Consider the following 25,331-nt stretch of genomic DNA (forward strand, 5'->3'; position numbering starts at 1 on the left):
ATTAGCTATCACTGCCCCCATCCCACTCACTCCCCACAAGCCATAAGCCATCACTTTTCTGTCTCTACAGATTTGTCTATCCTGCATATTTCATATAAGCAGAATCATATAACGTGTGGTCTTTTGTGCCTGACTGTCTTTACTCAGCATCACTTTTCCAAGTTCACCCATGCTGTGAGAATCTCTTTTATGCATGTGAATGTCTTCTTTCTTGGGCTACACTGCAACACCTTGAGGTCAGGGACACCGTTCGTGTTGCTTTTCTCCTGCTCCCAAACCAGGACAGTGCTAAGCACTCAAACCCAGTCTCTTCTAGGACTTTGGGGGAATTGCTTTAGGGGGTCTGATTTTGTTGTCCTCTGTGGGCCATGACAGTGAGTGGGCAAGGGGACAGTTCAAATCTACACTGGGTTTGCCAGAAATAGGGTCTTCAGCATCCAAGACCCTAGTTACCTCCTGCCCCACAACCTTTAATGGCTCATTGTGGCTTCAGGGCTTCAATAAAGCCCCAAACAGGATTGACCTAAAATTCTTGTTGTTGTTCAGTCGCTAAGTCATGTCTGACTCTTTGTGACCCCACGGACTGCAGCACGCCAGTCTTCCCAGGCCATCACCAACTCCCAGAGTTTGCTCAAACTCATGTCCATTGAGTCGGTGGTGCCATCCAACTATCTCATCCTCTGTCATCCCCTTCTCCTGCCTTCAATCTTTCCCAGCAGCAGGGTCTTTTCCAGTGAGTCAGTTCTTTGCATCAGGTGGCCAAAGTATTGGAGCTTCAGCTTCAGGATCAGTTTTTGCAATGTATGTTCAGGATTGATTTCCTTTAGGATTGACTGGTTTGATCTCCTTGCAGTCCAAGGAACTCTCAAGAGTCTTCTCCAGCACCACAGTTTGAAAGCATCAGTTCTTGGCCTGGCTTTCAAACTTTCTGGGAGGGTGAGAGTCCTAGTTTTATCTCATGTCTAACCACCTTTCAGTCACAGGAGACTTTCCCCTTTGCTCAAGGAGCCTCTGCTCAGCCTGCTCCTCTCCCTGGAATACCCTCTCCCTGTGTCTTGCTGGAGACCTACCAAATGGCGGGAAAGGTTGGCCCAGCAGAAAGTATAGATGCCTGGGTTTGATTCCTGACTCAGTTGTTTAGTAGCTGACACCTTAGACAAGTTTTTAAATTTATTTGTGTCTCTGCATCCTTCTCTGTAAAGCGAAGCTACCAGTAGCTACATCACATGGCTTTTACCAAGCCCTGGAGCTGACATATGTGAAGTGCTCAAACTGGTAGGTACTCAGTGGTTCTAGCTCTTCCCCTGTCCGATATGAGCTCCTCTAAGGAAACATCTAAGCTGCACTTATTAAAAAAAAAAAATTTTTTTTTGAAATATGTGTCTAAAAATATCCAAATCATAAGTATATGGTTTGATTTAATTTTCAAAATCAGAACACACCTGTGTAATCAGCCCCAGATCAATCCCCCGAAGTCCCCTCAAGTTCCTTCCGGCCACCACCATCTCCTCCCTGACTTCTGACACCACAGATGAGGGTAGTCTGTTTGGGGCTTTATATAAATGGGATCCAACATCATGTTTAGCCTTCTTTTCAGGAGCCTCCCCCACCTCCAGCTCTCAGAGAACGTTTCTAAGCCTCGGCCTGAAGTGTGACACAGTCTGTCCGTGGGCTCCCAGAGGCAGGGGTGGAACCTTATTTTCCTTCTGATTCTCAGGGCTGCTCATAGGGTTAATCAGACAGAGAAGGCAGGAGGTCCAAATTTTTTGGTGGATTTTTCTGGGCCCCATCTGTGCTGAGAAAAAACAAGTCTTTACTCAGTGGTAATGCAACCCCCCACCCAACCCAACTGCTGTGGTTTCCCAAAGGATGCATCCCCCATTTTCTCTCTTTTTTTGACCCCTGCTCCACTTCCTTCCCTTGGAGGACTTCCTCCCTCTTGGGCCAGGCCTCGTTAACCCTCCTCTGAGGGCCAGGCCCTGGGCAGGGGGCCCTGGGAAAGCTGCCCCCAGCTGTTTTCCATGACACTGGGGCCAGCCTGGGCATTCTGCTCTGAGGTTGGTTCGAGTATCAGGTTGAGGGGAGAAGGCCTCCAGGAAGGTGCAGGGTCAGGTCCTGTACTTGCCAGCTCTAGGGTCAGCTCTTGTCATCCAGAAAGCCACAGAACCAGGGGCAGATCCCTGCAGGGCTTCCTCTGACCTTTCACCTGTCCACACAGGGCCCCAGGAGGTGGAGCCTCCCCCTCCCCAACAGAACCTGGGATTAATGCCAATAGCGGAGACCTTCTAAACCTGCTGAAAACTCTGGAATGTTACGTTGTATTTATAGATATCATCTTAATCTGTTATAGTGTTTTAAATTTTAACTTTGAAAGTTCATTAAACCATTGCTTTTTTCCTTCTCTTTTTTTCTGTCTCCCTTTCCCTCCCTCCCCCAACTCCCCTTCCTCCCTCCCCAACTTCTCCTTCCTTCTCATTCTCTCTTTTTGGTCCCATTCCATAGTGTATCCCCACATTTTACTCCTACGCTCCTCCACCATCCCCACCACACAAAGAAGTCTAGAGCTAGCAAAACCCTTAAAAATCCAGCTATTTTATAGACAGGAAGACTAAGGTGGAGAGAAGAGAGACCTGCTCGAGAACTAGGTGTAGGGGCCAAGCCAAAACAGAGCTCAGTTCTCCACGTGGTTCAAGCAGTTGTGAGTGGTAGAGAAACAACACCTCATCTCCTCACCAGCTGAGTGATTTTGGGTAGCTCTCTCAACCTCTCTGAGCCTAGAGTCTTCATCTGTGAAATGACAATATCCCCTTCAGTGGGGTTTTTCTGTTTTGTTTTGTTTTGTTTTTTGTTTTTTGTTTTTTGTTTTGAGGAGTCATGTGGCATGAGCATTTCCTTCAAAAGCTAAAAGATGGTGAGGGGTGGTGGCAGAACTCTGGCCTTTTCCTCTTCTTTGAAATTTCATCTGCAAGTTATATTGGGAACACTGTGAATATTTTTTCGTCTTATATCTTTTAACTTCTATTAATGGTCTTGATTATTACATAGATGTTTATAATTTGAATATAGTTAACTGTGTCAATCCTTTTGTGTTTTGCCTAAGGTTAAAATCGAGAAACATTTAATAAATGACAGATTCCCCAGACAAATCACAGTAAAGGAAGAATAAATAGACCTTAAAATAGGGGGGGAAAATCCCATAAATTCTCTCAGAATAAAAGAAATGCTGAGATGCCATTTTTTACATTATCAGATTAGCAAAAATCCTAAAGCTTGGTAACACATTGTATTGAGTGAGCTGATGAGAAGCAAGCACTCTTATATTTTCCTGAGTGATAGTTGCTCAGTCATGTTTGACTGTTTGCAACCCCATGGACTATACAGTCCATACAATTCTCCAGAATACTGGAGTGGGTAACTGTTCCCTTCTCCAGGGGATCTTCCCAACCCAGGGACTGAACCCACGTCTCTCACATTGCAGGCAGATTCTTTACCCTCTGAGCCACTAGGGAAGCCCAAGAATACTGGAGTGGGTGGCCAATCTCTTCTCCAGGGGATCAAACCGGGGTCTCCTCCATTGCAGGCAGATTCTTAACCAGCTGAGCGACAAGGGAAGCCCAAACACACTGTTGACAGTGGTGAGATTTGAACCCACGCCCCCGAAGAGACTGGAGCCTAAATCCAGTGCCTTAGACTGCTTGGCCAATCTACCACATACTTTAATGGGAGAAGAATAAATTGGTACAACCCTTCAGTTCAGTTCAGTTCAGTCGCTCAGTCGTGTCCAACTCTTTGTGACCCCATGAATCACAGCACGCCAGGCCTCCCTGTCCATCACCAACTCCTGGAGTTCACTCAGACTCACGTCCATCGAGTCAGTGATGCCATCCAGCCATCTCATCCTCTGTCATCCCCTTCTCCTCCTGCCCCAAATCCCTCCCAGCATCAGAGTCTTTTCCAAGGAGTCAACTCTTCGCATGAGGTAGCCAAAGTACTGGAGTTTCAGCTTCAACAATATTCCTTCCAAAGAACACCAAGCGCTGATCTCCTTTAGAATGGACTGGTTGGATCTCCTCGCAGTCCAAAGGACTCTCAAGAGTCTTCTCCAACACCACAGTTCAAAAGCATCAATTCTTCGGTGCTCAGCCTTCTTCACAGTCCAAATCTCACATCCATACATGACTACTGGAAAAACCATAGCCTTGACTAGACGGACCTTTGTTGGCAAAGTAACGTCTCTGCTTTTGAATATGCTATCTAGGTTGGTCATAACTTTCCTTCCAAGGAGTAAGCGTCTTTTAATTTCATGGCTGCAGTCACCATCTGCAGTGATTTTGGAGCCCCCAAAAATAAAGTCTGACACTGTTTCCACTGTTTCCCCATCTATTTCCCATGAAGTGATGGGACCAGAGGCCATGATCTTCATTTTCTGAATGTTGAGCTTTAAGCCAACTTTTTCACTCTCCACTTTCACTTTCATCAAGAGGCTTTTTAGTTCCTCTTCACTTTCTGCCTTAAGGGTGGTGTCATCTGCATATATGAGGTTATTGATATTCTCCCAGCAATCTTGATTCCAGCTTGTGCTTCTTCCAGCCCAGCGTTTCTCATGATGTACTCTGCATACAAGTTAAATAAGCAGGGTGACAATATACAGCCTTGTCATACTCCTTTTCTTATTTGGAACCAGTTTGTTGTTCCATGTCCTGTTCTAACTGTTGCTTCCTGACCTGCATACAGATTTCTCAAGAGGCAGGTCAGGTGGTCTGGTATTCCCATCTCTTTCAGAATAGTTTCCATAGTTTATTGTGATCCACACAGTCAAAGGCTTTGGCATAGTCAATAAAGCAGAAATAGATGTTTTTCTGGAGCTCTCCTGCTTTTTCTATGATCCAGCGGATGTTGGCAATTTGATCTCTGGTTCCTCTGCCTTTTCTAAAACCAGCTTGAACATCTGGAAGTTCATGGTTCACGTATTGCTGAAGCCTGGCTTGGAGAATTTTGAGCATTACTTTACTAGCGTGTGAGATGAGTGCAATTGTGCGGTAGTTTGAGCATTCTTTGGCATTGCCTTTCTTTGGGATTGGAAGGAAAACTGACCTTTTCCAGTCCTGTGGCCACTGCTGAGTTTTCCAAATTTGCTGGCATATTGAGTGCAGCACTTTCACAGCATCATTTTTCAGGATTTGGAATAGCTCAACTGGAATTCCATCACCTCCACTAGCTTTGTTCGTAGTGATGCTTCCTAAGGCCCACTTGACTTCACATTCCAGGATGTCTGGCTCTAGGTCAGTGATCACACCATCGTGATTATCTGGGTCGTGAAGATCTTTTTTGTACAGTTCTTCTGTGTATTCTTGCCACCTCTTCTTAATATCTTCTGCTTCTGTTAGGTCCATACCATTTCTGTCCTTTATCGAGCCCATCTTTGCATGAAATGTTCCCTTGGTATCTCTAATTTTCTTGAAGAGATCTCTAGTCTTTCCCATTTCCTCTATTTCTTTGCATTCATCACTGAGGAAGACTTTCTTATCTCTTCTTGCTATTCTTTGGAACTCTGCATTCAGATGCTTATATCTTTTCTTTTCTCCTTTGCTTTTCGCTTCTCTTCTTTTCACAGCTATTTGTAAGGCCTCCTCAGATAGCCATTTTGCTTTTTTGCATTTCTTTTCCATGGGGATGGTCTTGATCCCTGTCTCCTGTACAATGTCACGAACCTCAGTCCATAGTTCATCAGGCACTCTATCTATCAGATCTAGTCCCTTAAATCTATTTCCTACTTCCACTGTATAATCATAAGGGATTTGATTCAGGTCATACCTGAATGGTCTAGTGGTTTTCCCTACTTTCTTCAATTTAAGTCTGAATTTGGCAATAAGGAGTTCATGATCTGAGCCACAGTCAGCTTTTGGTCTTGTTTTTGCTGACTGTATAGAGCTTCTCCATCTTTGGCTGCAAATAATATAATCAATCTGATTTCGGTGTTGACCATCTGGTGATGTCCATGTGTAGAGTCTTCTCTTGTGTTGTTGGAAGAGGGTGTTTGCTATGACCAGTGCGTTCTCTTGGCAAAACTCTATTAGTCTTCGCCCTGCTTCATTCCGTACTCCAAGGCCAAATTTGCCTGTTACTCCAGGTGTTTCTTGACTTCCTACTTTTGCATTCCAGTCCCCTATAATGAAAAGGACATCTTTTTGGGTGTTAGTTCTAAAAGGTCTTGTAGGTCTTCATGGAACCGTTCAACTTCAGCTTCTTCAGCGTTGCTGGTTGGGGCATAGACTTGGATTACTGTGATATTGAATCATTTTTGAGATTGCATCCAAGTACTGCATTTCGGACTCTTTTGTTGACCATGATGGCTACTCCATTTCTTCTAAGGTATTCCTGCTCACAGTAGTAGATGTAATGGTCATCTGAGTTAAATTTACCCATTTCAGTCCATTTTAGTTTGCTGATTCCTAGAATGTTGACGTTCACTCTTGCCATCTCCTGTTTGACCACTTACAATTTGCCTTGATTCATGGACCTGACATTCCAGGTTCCTATGCAATATTGCTCTTTACAGCATCGGACCTTGCTTTTATCTGAAACCATAATCACAGAAAACTAGTCAATCTAATCACACTAGGACCACGGCCTTGTCTAACTCAATTAAACTAAGCCATGCCCATGGGGCCACCCAAGACGGGTGGGTCATTGTGGAGAGGTCTGACAGAATGTGGTCCACTGGAGAAGGGAATGGCAAACCACTTCAGTATTCTTGCCTTGGGAACCCCATGAACAGTATGAAAAGGCAAAATGATAGGATACTGAAAGAGGAACTCCCCAGATCAGTAGGTGCCCAATATGCTACTGGAGATCAGTGGAGAAATAACTCCAGAAAGAATGAAGGGATGGAGCCAAAGCAAAAACAATACCCAGCTGTGGATGTGACTGGTGATAGAAGCAAGGTACAACCCTTACAGAGGGCAATTTTTCAGTATTTGTAAAAATTTTTAATACACAGACCAGTTGATCTAGCACTTCTACTTCTAGTAACTTATCCTCAGATAGTACATGCTTGAAATGACCTATGTAATTCATTACAGTCTTGGTTGCAATAGCAAAGGAAACAACCTAAATATCATCATTGTTGTTCAGTTGCTAAGTCGTGTCCATCTCTTTTGTGGCCCCATGGATTGCAGCCTGCCAGGCTCCTCTGTCAATGAGATTTCTCTGACAAGAATACTGAAGAAGGTTGAAATTTCCTACTCCAGGGGATCTTCCCGATCCAGGTATCCAACCCGCGTCTCCTGCATATTAGCATCTGTTACTTAATCTCAAATAACTGTAGTGAAGCTAGAATTCAACAGCTCCAGTTAGGGAACTGATAAAAGTCTGTTTAAGTCATATAGCAACCTCTTCCAACAACACAAGAGAAGACTCTACACATGGACATCACCAGATGGTCAACACCAAAATCAGATTGATTATATTCTTTGCAGCCAAAGATGGAAAAGCTCTATACAGCCAGCAAAAACAAGACTGGGAGCTTACTGTGGCTTAGATCATGAACTCCTTATTGCCAAATTCAGACGTAAATTGAAGAAAGTAGGGAAAACCACTAGACCATTCAGGTATGACCTAAATCAAATCCCTTACGATTATACAGTGGAAGTAGGAAATAGATTTAAGGGACTAGATCTGATAGAGTGCTTGATGAACTATGGATGGAGATTCTGACATTATACAGAAGACAGGGATCAAGACCATCCCCAAGAAAAAGAAATGAAAAGCAAAATGGCTGTCTGAGGAGGCCTTACAAATAGCTGTGAAAAGAAGAGAAGTGGAAAACCAAAGGAGAAGGAAAAATACATCCATTTGAATGCAGAGATCCAAAGAATAGCAAAGAGAGATAAGAAAGCCTTCAGTGATCAGTGCAAAGAAATAGAGGAAAACAACAGAATGGGAAAGACTAGAGATCTCTTCAAGAAAATCAGATATACCAAGGGAACGTTTCATGCAAAGGACAGAAATGGTATGGACCTAACAGAAGCAGAAGATATTAAGAAGAGGTGGCAAGAATACACAGAAGAACTGTACAAAAAAGATCTTCATGACCCAGATAACCACAATGGTGTGATCACTAGACATCTGGAGCCAAACATCCTGGAATGTTAAGTCAAGTGGGCCTTCGGAAACAGCACTACAAACAAAGCTAGTGGAGGTGATGGAATTCCAGTTGAGCTATTTCAAATCCTAAAAGATGATGCTGTGAAAGTGCTGCACTCAATATGCCAGCAAATTTGGAAAACTCAGCAGCGGCCACAGGACTGGAAAAGATCAGTTTTCATTCCAGTCCCAAAGAAAGGCAATGCCAAAGAATGCTCAAACTACCACACAATTGCACTCATCTCACACGCTAGTAAAGTAATGCTCAAAATTCTCCAAGCCAGGCTTCAGCAATACATGAACCGTGAACTTCCAGATGTTCAAGCTGGATTTAGAAAAGACAGAGGAACCAGAGATCAAATTGCCAACATTCGCTGGATCATCAAAAAAGGAAGAGAGTTCAAGAAAAACATCTATTTCTGCTTATTGACTATGTCAAAACCTTTGACTGTATGGATCACAATAAACTGTGGAAAATTCTGAAAGAGATGGGAATACCAGATAACCTGACCTGCCTCTTGAAAAATCTGTATGCAGGTCAGGAAGCTACAGTTAGAACTGGACATGGAACAATAGACTGGTTCCAAATAGGAAAAGGAGTAAGTCAAGGCTGTATACTGTCACCCTGCTTATTTAACTTATATGCAGAGTACATCATGAGAAATGCAGGGCTGGAGGAAGCACAAGCTGGAATCAAGATTGCCAGGAGAAATATCAATAACCTTATGCAGATGACACCACCCTTATGGCAGAAAGTGAAGAACTAAAGAGCCTCTTGATGAAAGTGAAAGTGGAGAGTGAAAAAGTTGGCTTAAAGCTCAACATTCAGAAAACGAAGATCATGGCCTCTGGTCCCATCACTTCATGGGAAATAGATGGGGAAACAGTGGAAACTGTGGCTGACTTTATTTTGGGGGGCTCCAAAATCACTGCAGATGGTGACTGCAGCCATGTAATTAAAAGACGCTTATTCCTTGGAAGGAAAGTTATGACCAACGTAGATAGTTATTAAAAAGCAGAGACATTACTTTGTCAACAAAGGTCCATCTAGTCAAGGCTATGGTTTTTCCAGTAGTCATGTATGGATGTGAGAGTTGGACTATAAAGAAAGCTGAGCACCAAAGAATTGACGCTTTCAAACTGTGGTATTGGAGAAGACTCTTGAGAGTCCCTTGGACTGCAAGGAGATCCAACCAGTCCATCCTAAAGGAAATCAGTCCTGAGTGTTCATTGGAAGGACTGATTTTGAAGCTGAAAGCCCAATACTTCGGCCACCTGCTGAAGAACTGACTCATTTGAAAAGACACTGAAGCTGGGAAAGACTGAAGGCGGGAGGAGAAGGGGACGACAGAGGATGAGATAGCTGGATGGCATCACCGACTCAATGGACATGGGTTTGGGTAAACTCCAGGAGTTGGTGATGGACAGGGAGGTCTGGTATGCTGCAGTCCATGGGGTTGCAAAGAGTTGGACACGACTGAGTGACTGAACTGATACAACTATAATGAAGAATAAGGAAGCTTTTTATGAACTGATATGGAAAAAAATTCTCTATATTATTATGTGAAAAAAAGCAAGGTGCCAAATAGTATATATTATAAGCAATACTTTCACCTCAAAAGGCAACCAGACTCCCATGTTGCAGAAGAAGGTTACTGTGGCTGGGAAACTGGGCACATGCCACCCCATCCCAAGAGTACTTGGAAGTGTACAGCCAGTGGTTTGGCATCATCATACATTGGGAGGTTAAGAACCCAACTTCCAAAGCAGAGGTTACAAGAGCCACACCTCCCCAAAGCCAAGAGGCTGAGCAACATTTGGAAAGAACCCAACACAGCCATCAGAAGCATCATGTTATTTTAGCTTCTGTTAAGTCAAATGAGCAAGATTACTTGAAAGACAAGTAGCATAATACCTGGAAAGAAGTTTTTTTGACAAACTTGTACAAATTAAGGATGCCATGAAAGTGTTCATCATTAACACTGATAAAAGACAAAATAAGTGACATTCACATACCTGGTGAACTAGAGTATGAGATAGTTGTGAAATGACAATTTGAGACTGGCTATCAAAAATCAAATGAAGTTTTACAGTAAGGATTGTGGCTGAGATATTCATATTCCTATTAAATCAACAGCTATTTCTTGTTAATATTTTTACTTGTGATTTACTTAACTAGCATTTGCTAGACAAGTAAATCATATAATTTTAGGAACATAAAGGAACATACAATTTACTTTGTTACTTTAATTAAAATCTATTCATTCTGCTTCTTTTGTTGCATGTATACATGGCATATCTTATCTCTATATTAGCAAATAAAATATGGCTTAGATCAGTCATTTTATTGCTTTAAATGTCAATAGTCTTACTTAATAGAAGACTGCAAATACCTTTTTTTCTTGTAAAATTTATGATTAGACGTGTGTATATGCTTAGAAGCTCAGTCATATCTGACTCTTTGCAACCCTTTGAACTGTAGCCCACCAGGCTCCTCTGTCCATGGGATTTTTCAGGCAAGAATATTGAAGTGGGTTGCCATTTCCTCTTTCTGAGCCAGAGACTGAACCTGTGTCTCCTGCATTTCAGGTAGATTCTTTACCTACTGGGCCATTAGACATAAAATTTTGAAATTGTATACAACAAAATAAAAATCATTTAGTAAAAAGATAATGCAACCATTGTGTAAAAAGGGAAAAAGAATATATATCATATGATATATCATATCATATGTCATATATCTTATGATTTGTATCATAAGAATGTATATCTTATATATGTGTGCTCTTACATATGATCTTATATAGAGATGTTACATACATAACATTATATACACATGTATAATCTCTAAATAGATTCACAAGTTACTAATAATAGTGAATACTTGCTGGGGAGTAGAGGATTTTTCTCTATATATCCTTCCATACATAAATTTTTGAACCATGAGAATTCAAATTTACCAATTCAGAAAACAAAAAAACAACTTTCAAGTAATGGAAGATTCTAGGAACTCAATCAAGAGGATCAAACCAGACTCTCAGGGATTGGACCTGTATTTTCAGAGGTTCCCAGGAACCTCTTAGGGGAATCCTGGTCTATCACAGAAGATCCCCAAGAACTGAGCCTTAGAGCCAAGAATCAGGGGCCTGCGGTCTACACTGCGCCACCTGGTGGCCTTAGTCAGACACGATTCCAAGCATCCTTTGGAAAAAATCGCTGGGGATGCTCAGCAGATGCAGGTGAGGATACGGAGTAACAGCACTCTGTGCCCACAGGCTGGGTGAGGGCGACTCCAGTGGGCATATAGTCAGCCTCCAAGACTAGTTGTCTGGGTCCTGGTTTGGAATAAGGCACAGCGTTCAGAGTTCCATGGCCTCTGCGTCCCGAGGAGCCACCCAGAGGCAGCCTGCAGGAGCACAGAGCACATGGACTTAAAAGTTAGTTAGACCTGGGTTCAAACCCTGGCTCCACCACCTACTAGCCTTGCTATCTCTCTCTCTGTTTTGGTTGCACTGTGCGGCATGCAGGATCTTAGTTCCCCAACCAGCTATGGAACCTTCTATCCTACAGTAGAAGTGAGGAGTCTAAACCACTGGACTGCCAGGGAATCCCACTAGCTTTGTTATCTCATATGGATTAACCCCTCAGGTCCTCAGTTTTCTCATCTATCAAATGGGCACTGGTCCAAGTCAGATAGCATCTGCATGCACATCTAGAACAATGCCTGCCCGTAGCAAGAACTTGATAATAAATGTTATCTTCCCTTCAGTTACTTTTTGATAAATTTAGTCTCCTGCCCAAAAGAGAGTAGCCTGGCTCCTAGGAGCTTTCTGTGGCCACAGAACTGGGAGGGATCTGCTGGAATGACTGAGAAATCTGTATGCTTCTAGTATTTCTAAACACTCTCCCTCTCTCCTTTGACCTTCTTGCTTCTTTTACTGTTCTTCAATCACTAAGTTGTTTTCAACTGTTTTGTGAGCTCATGGACTGTAGCCTCCAGGTCTTTCGCTCATGGAATTCTCCAGGCAAGAATACTGGAATGGGTTGCCATTTCCTTTGACAGGAGATCTTTCTGGCCCAAGGACTGAACCTAAGTCTCCTGCATTGGAGGGTCGATACTTTACCCCTGAGCCACCTCTTCTTTAGCTGCTGCTGCTGCTAAGTTGCTTCAGTCGTGTCCAACTCTGTGCGACCCCATAGATGGCAGCCCACCAGGCTCCCCCGTCCCTGGGATTCTCCAGGCAAGAACACTGGAGTGGGTTGCCATTTCCTTCTCCATCTACTAAGGAGTAAATTCCAGGCTTGGCTGAGGCAGTGAGGGAGCTCAGAAAGTGGCTAATGCTTCCACAGGCAGGGTCAGATCCAGGTCCAGTCGCCCCCTGGGGTATGGTGGCCTTGGTGCTCCACTGAGCACTTCTTCTAGACAGGGAGCAAAGCCCAGCCCCTGCCCTCAGGGAATGCACAGGTCTGGAGGAGAGCTAAATACAGCCAAATCACAGTGAATGTGCAGGGCCTTAAGGGAGCTCAGACAGGCACTGATGAAGTTACTAAGTTGACCACTGGCTCTTTGGGGTTATGACACTGTTTCCAGAAGCTTCTGATTAAATGCAACTAAAGAGCCCATTAACCTTTCACCCTCTAATTCAGACATGCATCTCAGCTTCTCTGCTCAGTCTTCTCAAAGATGGCAGAACCCAGCAAAGAGAAAACACCAGGCTGAAAATGTCCTATTTGAGGCTGTGAGCAGCAATGTCCAGAGAACAGGGTAAAGCAGCCTGAATGGGTGACACCTGGGTTCAAAGCTGCCTGGCAGTTGAAAGATACCACCCTGGCCGGAGGGAGAGCCTCACAAGAGAAACAGGGACATACTGAGTTCACCTGTGCCACTGTTCTGCCTTGGCTGTGCTCTGTACCCATGGCAGTAATGGGCCTCCAAGAAGTCAGATGCCAGGAGAATAAAATCCTGATCTTTAGTGTCACATGACTCACAGGTGAGGAAACTGAGGACCAGCAAGCAGAGGAACTTGGCCCATCCCACGGGAATTAATGACCTGGAGCTTGAGCCTTCCTCTCCTCACTCTGGGGTCCAAAGCACTAGGACTTCAGAGCCAGATAAAACTGGATTGGAACCTAAACTCTCCTGTTAGTCTATGCTTAGCTATGCAGTCTTAGAAAAGTCATTTGCCTCTCTGAGCCTCGGTTTTCCTCATCTGTAAAATGGAACCAATAGCTCTTTTTCAGGATTGTTGTGAAGATTGAAGATAATATATTCAAGTCATCTGGCACATCGCAGGCACATGACAAATGGGACCACTATTATCATTCCTTCTCTAACTCAAACTGCCCCCAGCACAGACAGGTAGGAAGAGGCTGGGCTGGCTTTGTGCTTGCTGATGGTCATGTGATGGTGTGGGGTTCTGGTTGAGTGGAAATCAGATTGTACCCTGTGGCTGGGCAGTGAGGTTTCCTAACTAACCCCAGCTTGTGGAGTGTACCCGCCACAGTGCTGAGAGGCCTGGGGGGCATGGCCTCTCATTCACTTTAAGGCACCTGCCAACCTCAGATTTAACCAGAGTGGGTGCCACGGGCAGATACACTCCAAAGAGTCTCCACCTTTCTCTTTTGCTCGTTTCCTCATGTATGTATTTGTTCTTACTCTTTTACTGTATGACATCAAGGAAAGGCATAACTGTTGTAGCAGCAACCACTTTTTGAGCGCGATATACTGGGCACCTACCCCATTAGCTCTTCCTTTTGTAAGCAGGTGGCTCCTTTGTATATTTTTCAAATTATTTATTTACTTAATAAATAAGTAAATAAGGGTCTTAGTTGTGCACTCGGAACCTTTTAATTCAGCATGCAAACGCTTAGTTGTGGCATGTGGGGTCTAGCTCCCTGATCAGGGATCACACCTGGGCTCCCTGCACTGACAGCCCAGTCTTGCCACTGGACCACCAGGGAAGTTCCTACCCTATTAGCTTTCACACATTTGTTCACTCAATTTTATCCTCATAGCAGCGCTTCATGGAATATAGCGTTATTCCCATTTTATAAGAGGCAAAACTGAGGTTCAATTTCTTGCTGAAAGTCACTCAACCAAGCTGGAATGAGCTGAGACTCAAACCTGGAGGCCTGGCCTGACTCCCAATCCCGTATTTTCACCCCTGAGACTAGCAAACCTGCCCAGGTTTGAAGTTCTTTTCAGGGAAGAGGGGTAGATATGAGAAGGGACTGCAGAATTTGGAGGATGCATCAGGCCTGGCTTCTGGGCAGGTGTGGGTGCATATTGGGAGTGTGAGACCCATTCGAACTCCAGAGTTTGCCCAAGAGGCTACCCTGAACGTGTGGAGGGCATCCTAGCAGTGGAACTAGGTGAAGAGCACCGTCCAGCAGGAAAGGGTGAGAGCTTGAGGGAGACATTGGGTCCTTCCCAACATCTGTTTGTTTTCTCTTGGCAATGACCTCAGTTCCCCGCTACCAGTTTTGCAGAATCTATCTCTGCCCCAAGCTCTGAGGCCCTGAGTCTCAGGTCAAAACAAATGCCCTAATCACTCCCAGTCTGCATTACTGGTCCATGGATGAACACGAGGACCAGCAAGACACATGGAGAGGTTCCTTGAGATCTTCAGGAAAAACTGACCCACTTTTCTGAGCCATGGGTAACCTTTCTATCTGATGTTTCCACCTCAGGTCCCTGTTTTTAAAAACTCAGCTGTAGGGATTTAATGCGATCCCTTTCAAATTACCCATGACATTTTTCACAGAACTAGAACAAATCCTAAAATGTATATGGAACCATAAAAAAGACTCAGAGTTGCCTCAGAAAAGCAATTCGGAGGGAAAAGAACAAAGCAGGGGGCATAACTCTCCTGGATTACAAAGCTACAGCCATCAAAACAGCATGGCATTGGCACAAAAGACAGACATATGGATCATTGGAGCAGAACAGAGTCCAGAAATGGACCCACACACCTACTGTCAGTTAAGCTTCGACAAATGAGGCAAGAATATGTAATGGGTAAAAGTCTCATCGGCAAGCTGTACTGGGAAAATTGGACAGCTGCACATAGTGAAGTTAGAACACATCCTCACACCACGCACAAAAATAATCTCAAAATGGCTTGAAGACTTAAATGCAAGATGTGACACCATAGAACTCCTAAAAGAGAACATAGGCAAAGCACTCTGACATATATCATACCAATGTTTTCTTAGGTCAGTCTCCCAAGGCAATAGAAATAAAAGCAAAAATAAACAAATGGGGCTGGATCAAACTTATAAGCTTTTGTCAGCAAAAGAAACCATCAACATGAAATGAAAAGACAACCTACAGAGTGGGAGAAAATATTTGCAAATGATGCAACTGACAAGGGCTTAATTTCCAAGATATACAAACAGCTCATACAACTCAACAACCAAAAGCAAACAACCCAACTGAAAAATGGGCAGAAGACCTAAATACATATTTCTCCAAAGAAGACATACAGATGACCAACAGGCACATGAAAGACGCCTAACATCGCTAATTATTAGAGAAATGCAAATCAAAACTATAATGAGGTACCACCTCACAACGGTCAGAACGGCCATCATTAATAAGTCTACAAATACAAATGCTGGAGAGGGTGTGGAGAAAAGGAAACCCTCTTACACTATTGGTAGAAATATAAGCTGGTACAGTGACTATGAAAAACAGTGTAGAGGTTCCTCAAAAAGCTAAAAATAGAGCTGCCATATTATCCACTCCTGGGCATCTATCCAAAATAAACTAATTCAAAAAGACACATGCACCCCAGTGTTCATAGCAGCATTGTTTACAATAGCCAAGACATGGAAGCAACCTAGATGCCCATCAACAGATGAATGGATTAAAAAAAGGCGTGGAATGTATATACAACTCAGCCATAAAAAAGAACGAAGTGATGCCATTTTGCAGCAACGTGGATGCAACTAGAGATTATCATACTAAGTGAAATAAGTCCAAAAGAGAAAGACAAATACCATATGATTTCACTCACATGTGGAATCTAAAATATGACATCGTGAACCTGTCTAGGTAACAGAAACCTACGACGGACATAGAGAACGACTTGCGGTTGCCAAGGGGGAGGGGGATGGGAGTGGGGAGGAATAGACTGGGAGTTCGGGACCAGCAAGTGGAACCATTATACAGAGAATGGGCAAATAACAAGGCCCTACTCTAGAGCACAGGAAACTATATTCACCATCTGTGATAAGCCATAATAGAAAAGAATACAAAAAAGAATGTGTATATACATGTACATGGATGTGAATCACTTTACTGTACAACAGAAATTAACACATCGTAAATCTACTATACTTTGATTAAAAGGAAATCCAACTGTAGGAAAAGAGGGCTGCAATTCCTCACCCCCACCCCCAGAGGCCCCTGGCCAAAGTGGTGAGAACCGAGTTGAGCTCAGACTAGTGAAGTAACAGACACCACAGCCGCTCCCCCGACTCCTGACCCAGAAGAGTCAGCCAGGCGCCCAGGCCAGGGCGCTGGGTATTTTCAGCCTCCAGCAGCATCAGCAGTGGCCTGGAGGCCTCAGCCATATTGTATTTCCTGTGACCGAGGCACCTGGCCAGCAACATGACCTAGGGGAGCCAGCCTTGTGCCCTTGCCGGACCAGGGCCCTGTCTCCCTTTCTGCTGGCCTCTGGAGCCAGACGGGGCAGAGGCCTGTGAGACAGGCTCCTGGTACATGGGCACCAAATGGTAGCAAGAGGAACTGGCAACTTCAGCTACCACCAAAGTGCTCAAGAATGGGCTTTGGGCCCCTCAGCAACCCCACCCTCAGCATTCAGTCTGGAAGCATCCTGAGCAGTGCTTCCTTCTGGGCACTGATTGGTGGGGGGGTAGTGGTGGATAAATCATCCCCGTTTGCCCTAGATGCCCCTGGTTTTAGCACTGAAAGCCCTGAATCCCATGGTTGTTGATGGTCTCCTACCTTCCTCCAGCTGAAACTCCTCTCTGAAGATGCAGAAACTGAAGCCCAGGAAAGGGAAGTCCCTGGCTCAGGTTCATGAAAAGCTAGAGGTCCTGGCACTGTAAACCAAATCTGCCTGCCTCTTCCTGCCCCCTTCCCAGGCCAGGTGGCCTCCTGGCCCCCACTCAGGTGGTTCGAAAAGCCCTTCAATGCTCTCCCTCCTCCAGACTCCGCCCACCTCACCTGGCTCTCAGGGTTGTTTTCCTAAGCAGTGCATCAGGATCACCTGGAGGCCCTGGGCAAGCAGTCAGTACGGCCCCACCCTGAGTTTCTGATTCAGCAGGTCTGGGCGGGGCTTGGTAATCCGCATTTCTAACAAGACAATCGGAGAAGGCAATGGCACCCCACTCCAGTACTTTTGCCTAGAAAATCCTGTGGACGGAGGAGCCTGGTAGGCTGCAGTCCATGGGGTCCGGAAGAGTCGGACACGACTGAACGACTTCACTTTCACTTTTCACTTTCAGGCATTGAAGAAGGAAATGGCAACCCACTCCAGTGTTCTTGCCTGGAGAATCCCAGGGATGGGGAAGCCTGGTGGGCTGCCGTCTATGGGGTCGCACAGAGTCGGACACGACTGAAGTGACTTAGTAGCAGCAACAAGATGATGCCGATGCTGCTGGCCAGGGAACACCCTTTGAAAATCACTGATGTAAACCTCAGCTCTGATAAAGTCTTACAAAACCTTTGAGCCTCTCCATGGCCCATTGAATAAAGACCCAGGCCTGGATTTAAACCCCTCTGTGATTCAGCCCTCATCTCCGCCACATCTTCCCGCCATACGAGGCTGCTACCCTGCCAGGCTACCCCATATCCTCAGGAGATGCTCTGCTGTCTCCTGCCTCTGTGTCTTCTCTCAAGCTTCTCCTGGCCTGGACTCCACAGCCCCTCCACATGCACCAGCCCCCTTGTCCTTTAAGCCTGTTTCCAGTGTCACCTCCTCTGGATGCCTCCTAGGCCCCCATCAGTCAGGACGAGGGACTCGTCCCTCAGCTTGCAGCTTAGCCCCATTTCATCCTGCCCCATGTAACAGCTGTTCTTGTCACTGGTCTGTGGATACCTTGAGGACACAGACTGCCTTTTTCATCTTTATCTACATATTTGTTAAATGGATGGGACCCCAGAAGATAGAACCAGAACACCACTTGGAACTTCAGAGAGGCAGATTTGAACTCACCCTGAGAAAATCTTGTAACAACGTGAATAGTTTGACACCAGTTCTTGAGGGTCCTGCCTGGAGATCGTGAACTCCTTGGCTTGTGGTCATCTTCAGTGGGGTTGGATGGGCATTTACAGTCACTGAAGTCCCTGATTAGGCAGTACTGATCATTCAACCTCCTTCTCAGGCCCCTCTTTCCACAGGAGAAGCAGATCCCCACTAAACTCACTGCCCTGAAGTCCAGACCCACAAAGTCTCACGGGTCCGCTGGACCTTGCCAGAAGTGAGAGATGATAAAGAGACATGATGCTTGTCAGTGGCCTTCACAGTCTAAATACAAGAAGTGACCAGTTGTGAGGGCCCTGCTTTGAGCCGGTCCCCCTCCTGCCTTTGAATACCACCTCCTCAGAAGGACCAGGACTTCCCTGGTGGCTTAGAGATGAAGAATCTTCCTGCAATGCAGGAGACTTGGGTTCGATCCCTGGGTTGGGAAGATCCAGGAGTAGGAGATGGCAATCTGCTCCAGTATACTTGCCTGGAGAATCCCATGGACAGCAGAGCCTGGCGGGCTACAGTCCACGGGGGGAGGGACTTGGCACGTACACACATACAGAAGAACCAACCCCTCCCTGATGCACCCATACCCCCTTGCCTCACCTCACCCACCTGTGGCTGCAGCCTCATGGCCAGGAGGCACCCTGTCTCTGGATCAGCTGGATCTCTACAGGTTCACCCCCAGTCTGGGCTCCTGGGAAACAGTGCCCAGCTCCACGCCAGGCCTGTGTCAATTCTCAGAAGGTGTGTTTACTTCCCATGCCCTGCCAGGTACACCCTACAAAGGCCTTTTTGCCCTTCTTCATCTTCTCTTGGAAAAGAACCTATGAAATCATTTCCAGTCAGGGAGTCAGAGATGGAGGCTTCCCGTCCCTGCCAACCCTGGGGAAATTTTACTGTTTATATCAGACAAGCTTGAAAGACTCCCTTGACTGCATTGTGGCTAGGCATACTATTGTGGTGTTCTTTGTTTATTTGTTGGTTGGGTGGACTGGGGAGGGAAGAGAAAGATTTCCCAGAGTCCAGACTTGTGGCCTGGGGGGACCTTCCAGGGTTAGCACTAGGAGTTTGGTGAGGTCTGGAGTTTGTATCGGTGAGGACCGTCTGCCCTGGCTTCCTCCTTCATCAGGAAGTGGTCATCAATCAGTTGCAAAGCTGGCAGGTTGGTTATTGGAAGAGCCTGAGAAAGCCATGAATCAGGGTACCCAGTTGGGGAACACCCAAGTCTCAGCTCGCCTCCTGCCAACCTCTAGGTCTTCTGAGCATTCTCATTTCCGCTCCTTCCTGGGGCTGGCTGAGGTCAGGACCTTCTGAGAGAATGCAGGGTCAGCCAACCCATCTGAAATTTCCCCTCCGTGTGTGTGAAAGGAGATCCGTCCAACTGTGGACACACAGAGCCCACATCCTTATGACTCAGCAGACGTGGCTGTCCTCAGCTCTGTCCCCTGGAATGGCAAATAGACCAGCCTCGGAGGTCTGACAGCATTAGGACAGATGCCGCAAAGCCTGGGGCAGAGGCCCTTCACCACAAGTCCTTTCCGACAACACCCCAGACACCCAGATCCACGCACAGAGACAGATGCGCACCCAGACACCCAGTCAGATACACACACACACACACACACACACACACACACACACACAGAAACAAAGGGAAAACTCCGATACACCCAGTGATGCACACACATACCTCCAAATATCCCAGAGACAGATGTACACACGCAGGTACCTTGAAACACCCAGAACACACACGCACACTCATTCTTCCAAAACACTCAGCCAGAGTTCGATATGTTGTCTATGCTTGACCTTGAACACCTCCTCCAATCCCAACAGGTGGCCACTGGCTCTCCAGCAGGGCTCTCTGGGTCTCTGACCTGGAGTCAGGGTTATGATGTCTAGAGGTGGGGAAAAGTGGTAAACTCTTATTTCATCACACGACTAATTCAACACCCAGAGAAGTTTTATTCCTTCATTTGGTGACTTACCAAAGTTCACCCATGGGAACGCATTGTTGTTGCTGTTGTTCAGTTGCTAAGTTGTGTCTGACTCCCTGTGACCCCATGGACTGCAGCATGCCAACTCCTCTGTCCTCCACTATCTCCCAGAGTCTGCTCAAATTCATGTTCATTGAGTCAGTGATGCTATCTAACCATCTCATCCTCTGCTGCCCTCTTTTCCTTCTGCCTTCAGTCTTTCCCATCATCAGGGGAAGACATAAGGATGAACAAACAGAATGCTAACCACTACTTTCTTTCCCCTCATCTTAGCAGAAGCTTACTCATCCTTACGGCCAGACGAACATCTGACCTGTAGTAGGCCTATTCGGCACCAGTTTGTATTAAACCAGTATGCTCTGTGGGACAGAAGGTGGGGAGAGGGTGGCTGCTGGGTGCCTGGTTCTCAGGGCTCTGTTTTGGCTTCTTGCCAATGTGAGGTCCTGCAGCTTTCCTTGCCATCTTGCATCAACCAAAGAAAAACAAGCCATTCATGAATTCAGTCCATAAATACTTATGAACACCCACAGGCACTATACACAGAGCAGCAGACAGACAGGCCATACTGCTCTCATGGAGCTTACAGCCCACAGGAGGAGGCAGACACCAAACACTCAAATAATTCTTAAAGAATATACTTGTTATAGGCTGAATTGTGTCTTTCACCTCCCCTACAAACTCGTATGTCCTAACCCCCAGGACCTCAGAATGGGACTGTATTTGGATGTAGGGCCTTCAGGTGGCGCTAGTAGTAAAGAACCTGTCTGTCAATGCAAGAGACTTGCCATGCAGGTTGGGAAGATCCCTGGAGAAGGCAATGGCAACCCACCCCAGTATTCTTGCCTGGAGAATCCCATGGACAGAGGAGCCTGGCAGGCTAGTGTCCGTGGGGTTGCAAAGAGTCAGACACAACTGAAGTGGCTGAGCATGCATGCATGCCTTCAAAGAGGTGATCGAGTTACTGACCCAGGAGGGTGGGCCCTAGCCCAGTACGACTGGTGGCCTTACAAGAAGGGGAAATACCGATACACAGAGCCCAGGGACGCTTGTGCCCAGAGGAACAACTGTGTGAAGAGAAAGGGCAGCTGTCTGCGGGCTGAGGACAGAGCCCCCAGAGGAAACCAACCCTGCTGACACCTTGATATTGGACTTCCAGCCTCTCAAGCTATGAGAAAATAAATTTCTGTTGTTTAAACCACCCAGGCTACCTATCTTGTAATGGCCACCCTAGCAAATTAAAACAGCATCAAAAACAACAAAACAAGGAAACAAAGTGGGGACCGAATAGTCTGAGTCCAGCATTTACTTCTTCAAAGAGCCGTTACGCCCTTTGAGGTGAGCTACACAAGCCTTGACTGAAAAGGCCTCGCTCTCAGCACGCTGCCTCCAGCAGGGCTCTGTTCCTGCCTCCGGCCCCTCTGGTAGGCACTGTCCGGCGGGGTGGGCAGAAGGTGGCCAGCTGAGAGCCTTGGGCCCACACGCGGGAGCCCTTCCTGCTTCCTCCTCTGTTTAATAAACCACTGCCGAGTGTCTGTGCAGGATCAGGCATCACACGGGGGCGTCGGAGCAGAGGAGGTGAGTGGGAGGTGAGCTAGGACCCCAGGATCCACCACCCAGAGTCCAGGGCACCAGTGTTGAGTTCCACTGTCGCCATGGGTGTTCTGCTCTTATGTTTCTCAGAGCTGCTCCTTACGCCTATGGTCTCAGAGTGCAACTAAGTTATGTAAATAACAGGTCCCTATGTTTACCAAGTTCTTTAAAATTGTCAAACCTCCCTTACAAAATGGGTCTCAATGAGGCACTCATGACAAATAACACTGATATAATTATCACCAGTGCACAGATGAGAAAACTGAGGCCCAGAAATGGTGAAGGACAAGGCCAAGATCCAAAAGCTGAAAAGTGTCAGGGAATTAACCCAGGCCTTTCGGTTAAGAGGGGCTTCCCTGGTGGCTCAGAGGGTAAAGAATCTGCCTGTAATGCAGGAGACCTGGGTTCAATCCCTGGGTCAGGAAGATCTCTTGTGGAAGGCAATGGCTACTCACTCCAGTATTCTTGCCTGAGGAATTCCATGAACAGAGAAGCCTGGCAAGCTACTGTCCATGGGGTCACAAAGAGTTGGACATGACTGAGTGACTAACACTTTTGGTTAAGAGTTAAGACAGGAAATTGAGGGAAGACACAGAACTGGATTGCCTCTTCTCAATTCAAAATGAGCAGGGGAATGGCCCAGATGGCTTTTCAAACCCTGTCCAGCCTCTGGGATTAAGCTCAGAGAGACAGGAAGGCACCAGAGCGTGAGTTGGCCAACAATGTAGCTGGGCTCAGAAGATGTCCTCAGACCACAATCTTTAGGCATACTCCAAGGGAAGGGATTGGCTGGGGAGGTGACCTGGGACGCAGGAGGGATATTCTGCTTCTTCTCTTTAAAATGGAAATATAATAATTCAGTCAAAGCATTCACACGGGGTGGCACAATGACCTTGGATCAAAGTAAAAGGACACAGAGCAATGCCCGGCATCAAGTCTTGAGGGCAAAGGCACATTCAGGGATCATTGCCATGCAGCCTCCATGTCCTGCCCACTATGGCATCTCATGACTGCTGTTCAGTTATTAAGTCGTGTCCAACTCTTTGTGAACCCATGGACTGTGGCATGCCATGCATCCCCGTTCCTCACTATCTCCCAGAGTTTGCCCAAGTTCATGTCCATTGAGTTGGTGATGCCATCCAACCATTTCATCCTCTGTTGCCCTCTTTTCCTTTTTCAGTCTATCCCAGCATCAGAGTCTTTTCCAATGAGTTGGCTGTTAGCATCAGGTGGCCAAAATATTGGAGGTTCAGCTTCATGACCATTTGGGCTGATTTTTTTCACCTCACTTTCTCCCTTTATTATTATTAAAGTACCAACCATTTTATTTAATTTTTAAGAATTTTTTGGCCATACTGTGAGGCATGTGGGATCTTGGTTCCCCAACCAGGGATCAAACCCACATCCCTTGCATTGGAGGGACAGGGTCTTTACCACTGGACCACCGGGAAAATCCCTCTCCCTTTATTATTTTAATATAACATTTGATGGGAAAATGTAGATAATTCCTGTGTAATTGATAAGGCAAAGTAATAAAATGAAGTCCTGTGAGCCCATCGTGAATTTCTCCAAAACTTCTCTGCCGACAGCTTGGCAGCACTGCTGGCCTCTCTCCCACCTCGGCTGTGAGAGGCAGGCTTCATCTCGACTTCTATGTGTAATTATCGCCTCGCCTTTAAAATACTGCTCTATCACATTGGCATGCACTCCCAAACAAAGTATAGTACAGATTTTGAGCTTTATAAAAACAGTATCATGCTGTCTCTGGTTCTCTGGGATGTTTTGTTCACTCAACACTGCCTCCCCAGAAAAGTAGAGAAGGATGGAGAATTGGAGGTAGGCGAAACTGGGCTGGAATCCAGATTCCAAGTGCTGCAGCTGTTCCATCGCAAGCAAATTTCTTAACTCCATTGAGTCTCAGCTTCCTCATCTATAGAAATGGAGCTCTCCTTTATCTTACGAGGTTACAAAGATTAAATAAAATGTTAAAATATTGTATATAAGTGCTCCTACTGCAGAACAGGTTTTTAAAAAAATTGCGAGCTTTTTTTCCTTTCTTTTTTTTTTGTTTCTAGTGCAGTGGTAGAGGATCACTGATCTGTAGATCAGTGTGGGAGGAAAAGCTTAAAAAATTATTTCTCCCCAGATAATATAACCAACTATTTTTTTTTCCTTAGATTAAGAACTGGGAACACAAATTTTATTCAAAAAGTAAAGACATTACTAAAACATATACTTCAGCTATATATTTATGACTTGCTAATGGGTGGAGGGGAAGAGAAAGAGGGAAATAGTAGGAAAAAGGTTGAAAACAGAAACTATTGATGAGAGGTCACCAACTGTGTTTCTGATTTTTGAAATGTGAATTAACCATTGTTTATAGTTCTTCAACTGTTCCAATACCAAAGCCTATTAAGGTCTCCTTAGAATGGGACCCTCTTAGCAGACCACCAAGGGACAATTTTTCTTTGGGGTGCAGCAACAGTGAACCAAACAATGTCGGGATGACATCAACTGGGGCACGAGATGAAAAGTTCTATAAGCCCGTGCCAGATGAAATTCCTTACACTATCCCAATCCTCAGTTTAGGTCTTTTTGTATGTACCTACCTACTTTCCTTCCATAGAGATTCTGTGGCTCATTTCTTCTGATATGGCCTTCATCTCCTTCTAAAATAAGGTTATCAGCAAATGAAAAGGCTAGTGGAAAAGGCAAATGAAATCTAAGATCCGGAGTCAGGAAAACCAGTGAGATTGACATTAAAATGCGGAACACTGAAATATTTATAGGTGCATTTGTGAAATATTAATGCAGCATCTTGCAAACACAGGGACAGGGAACCTTCAGACTCTTTGAAGACTGCCTTTTAACTGAGCACAGCTCTCAGAAATGTCACTAGAAATGTTCCATCTGCCTCAGGGCACACTGTGGTCTCTTGAAGTATCAATTGGTCAGTGAAGCCTTCTTCAGAGTACACGCAGCACACTCAATTCCCCTGGGCCAGCTGCTCCACCCCTCCTCACACCTGGAGGGCACCAGCCATCTGCTGGCCCAGAGGCCACAGGGACCAGACCCCTGGATGGGATTGGCACAGGTGTTCGGCTTTGGACTCCTGGGTATCAAAGTCATCCTCAAAGGATGTGCATATTCTCAAAGGTCCCCCTCTGCCCACTGCCTGCTCCTGTGCTTCCTGAGGGATTCAGGAAACCCAGTGAGTGCTACTGAACCCCAGAGAGCTGGTGTGGGCTGAGCGGGTGGGGGAGGACTCAGGCAACAGGGATGGGAAGGAGGTGGGAGGAGCAGCCTATGGGCAGGATGGAGCCCTGGATTCCCAGGACTTACAGAATGTCGACCCCTGTAGGGGAGGTGTCACCTCCGT

The 25,331-nt window shown here is 45.8% G+C and overlaps 1 long non-coding RNA gene across 1 annotated transcript; it reads right to left on the reverse strand.

Moving 5' to 3' along the window:
• Positions 1–1,401: 1,401 nt before the first annotated feature.
• Positions 1,402–17,563, reverse strand: LOC123328081. The gene is made up of 2 exons (XR_006542825.2): positions 17,117–17,563; positions 1,402–1,790 (listed from the first exon to the last, which is right to left on the reverse strand). It is a non-coding gene; the product is annotated as an uncharacterized LOC123328081 (long non-coding RNA).
• Between the last annotated feature and the right edge of the window lie 7,768 nt (positions 17,564–25,331).

This window comes from Bubalus bubalis, chromosome 11 (genome assembly GCF_019923935.1).
Source record: "Bubalus bubalis isolate 160015118507 breed Murrah chromosome 11, NDDB_SH_1, whole genome shotgun sequence".
Classification (NCBI taxonomy): Eukaryota; Metazoa; Chordata; class Mammalia; order Artiodactyla; family Bovidae; genus Bubalus; species Bubalus bubalis.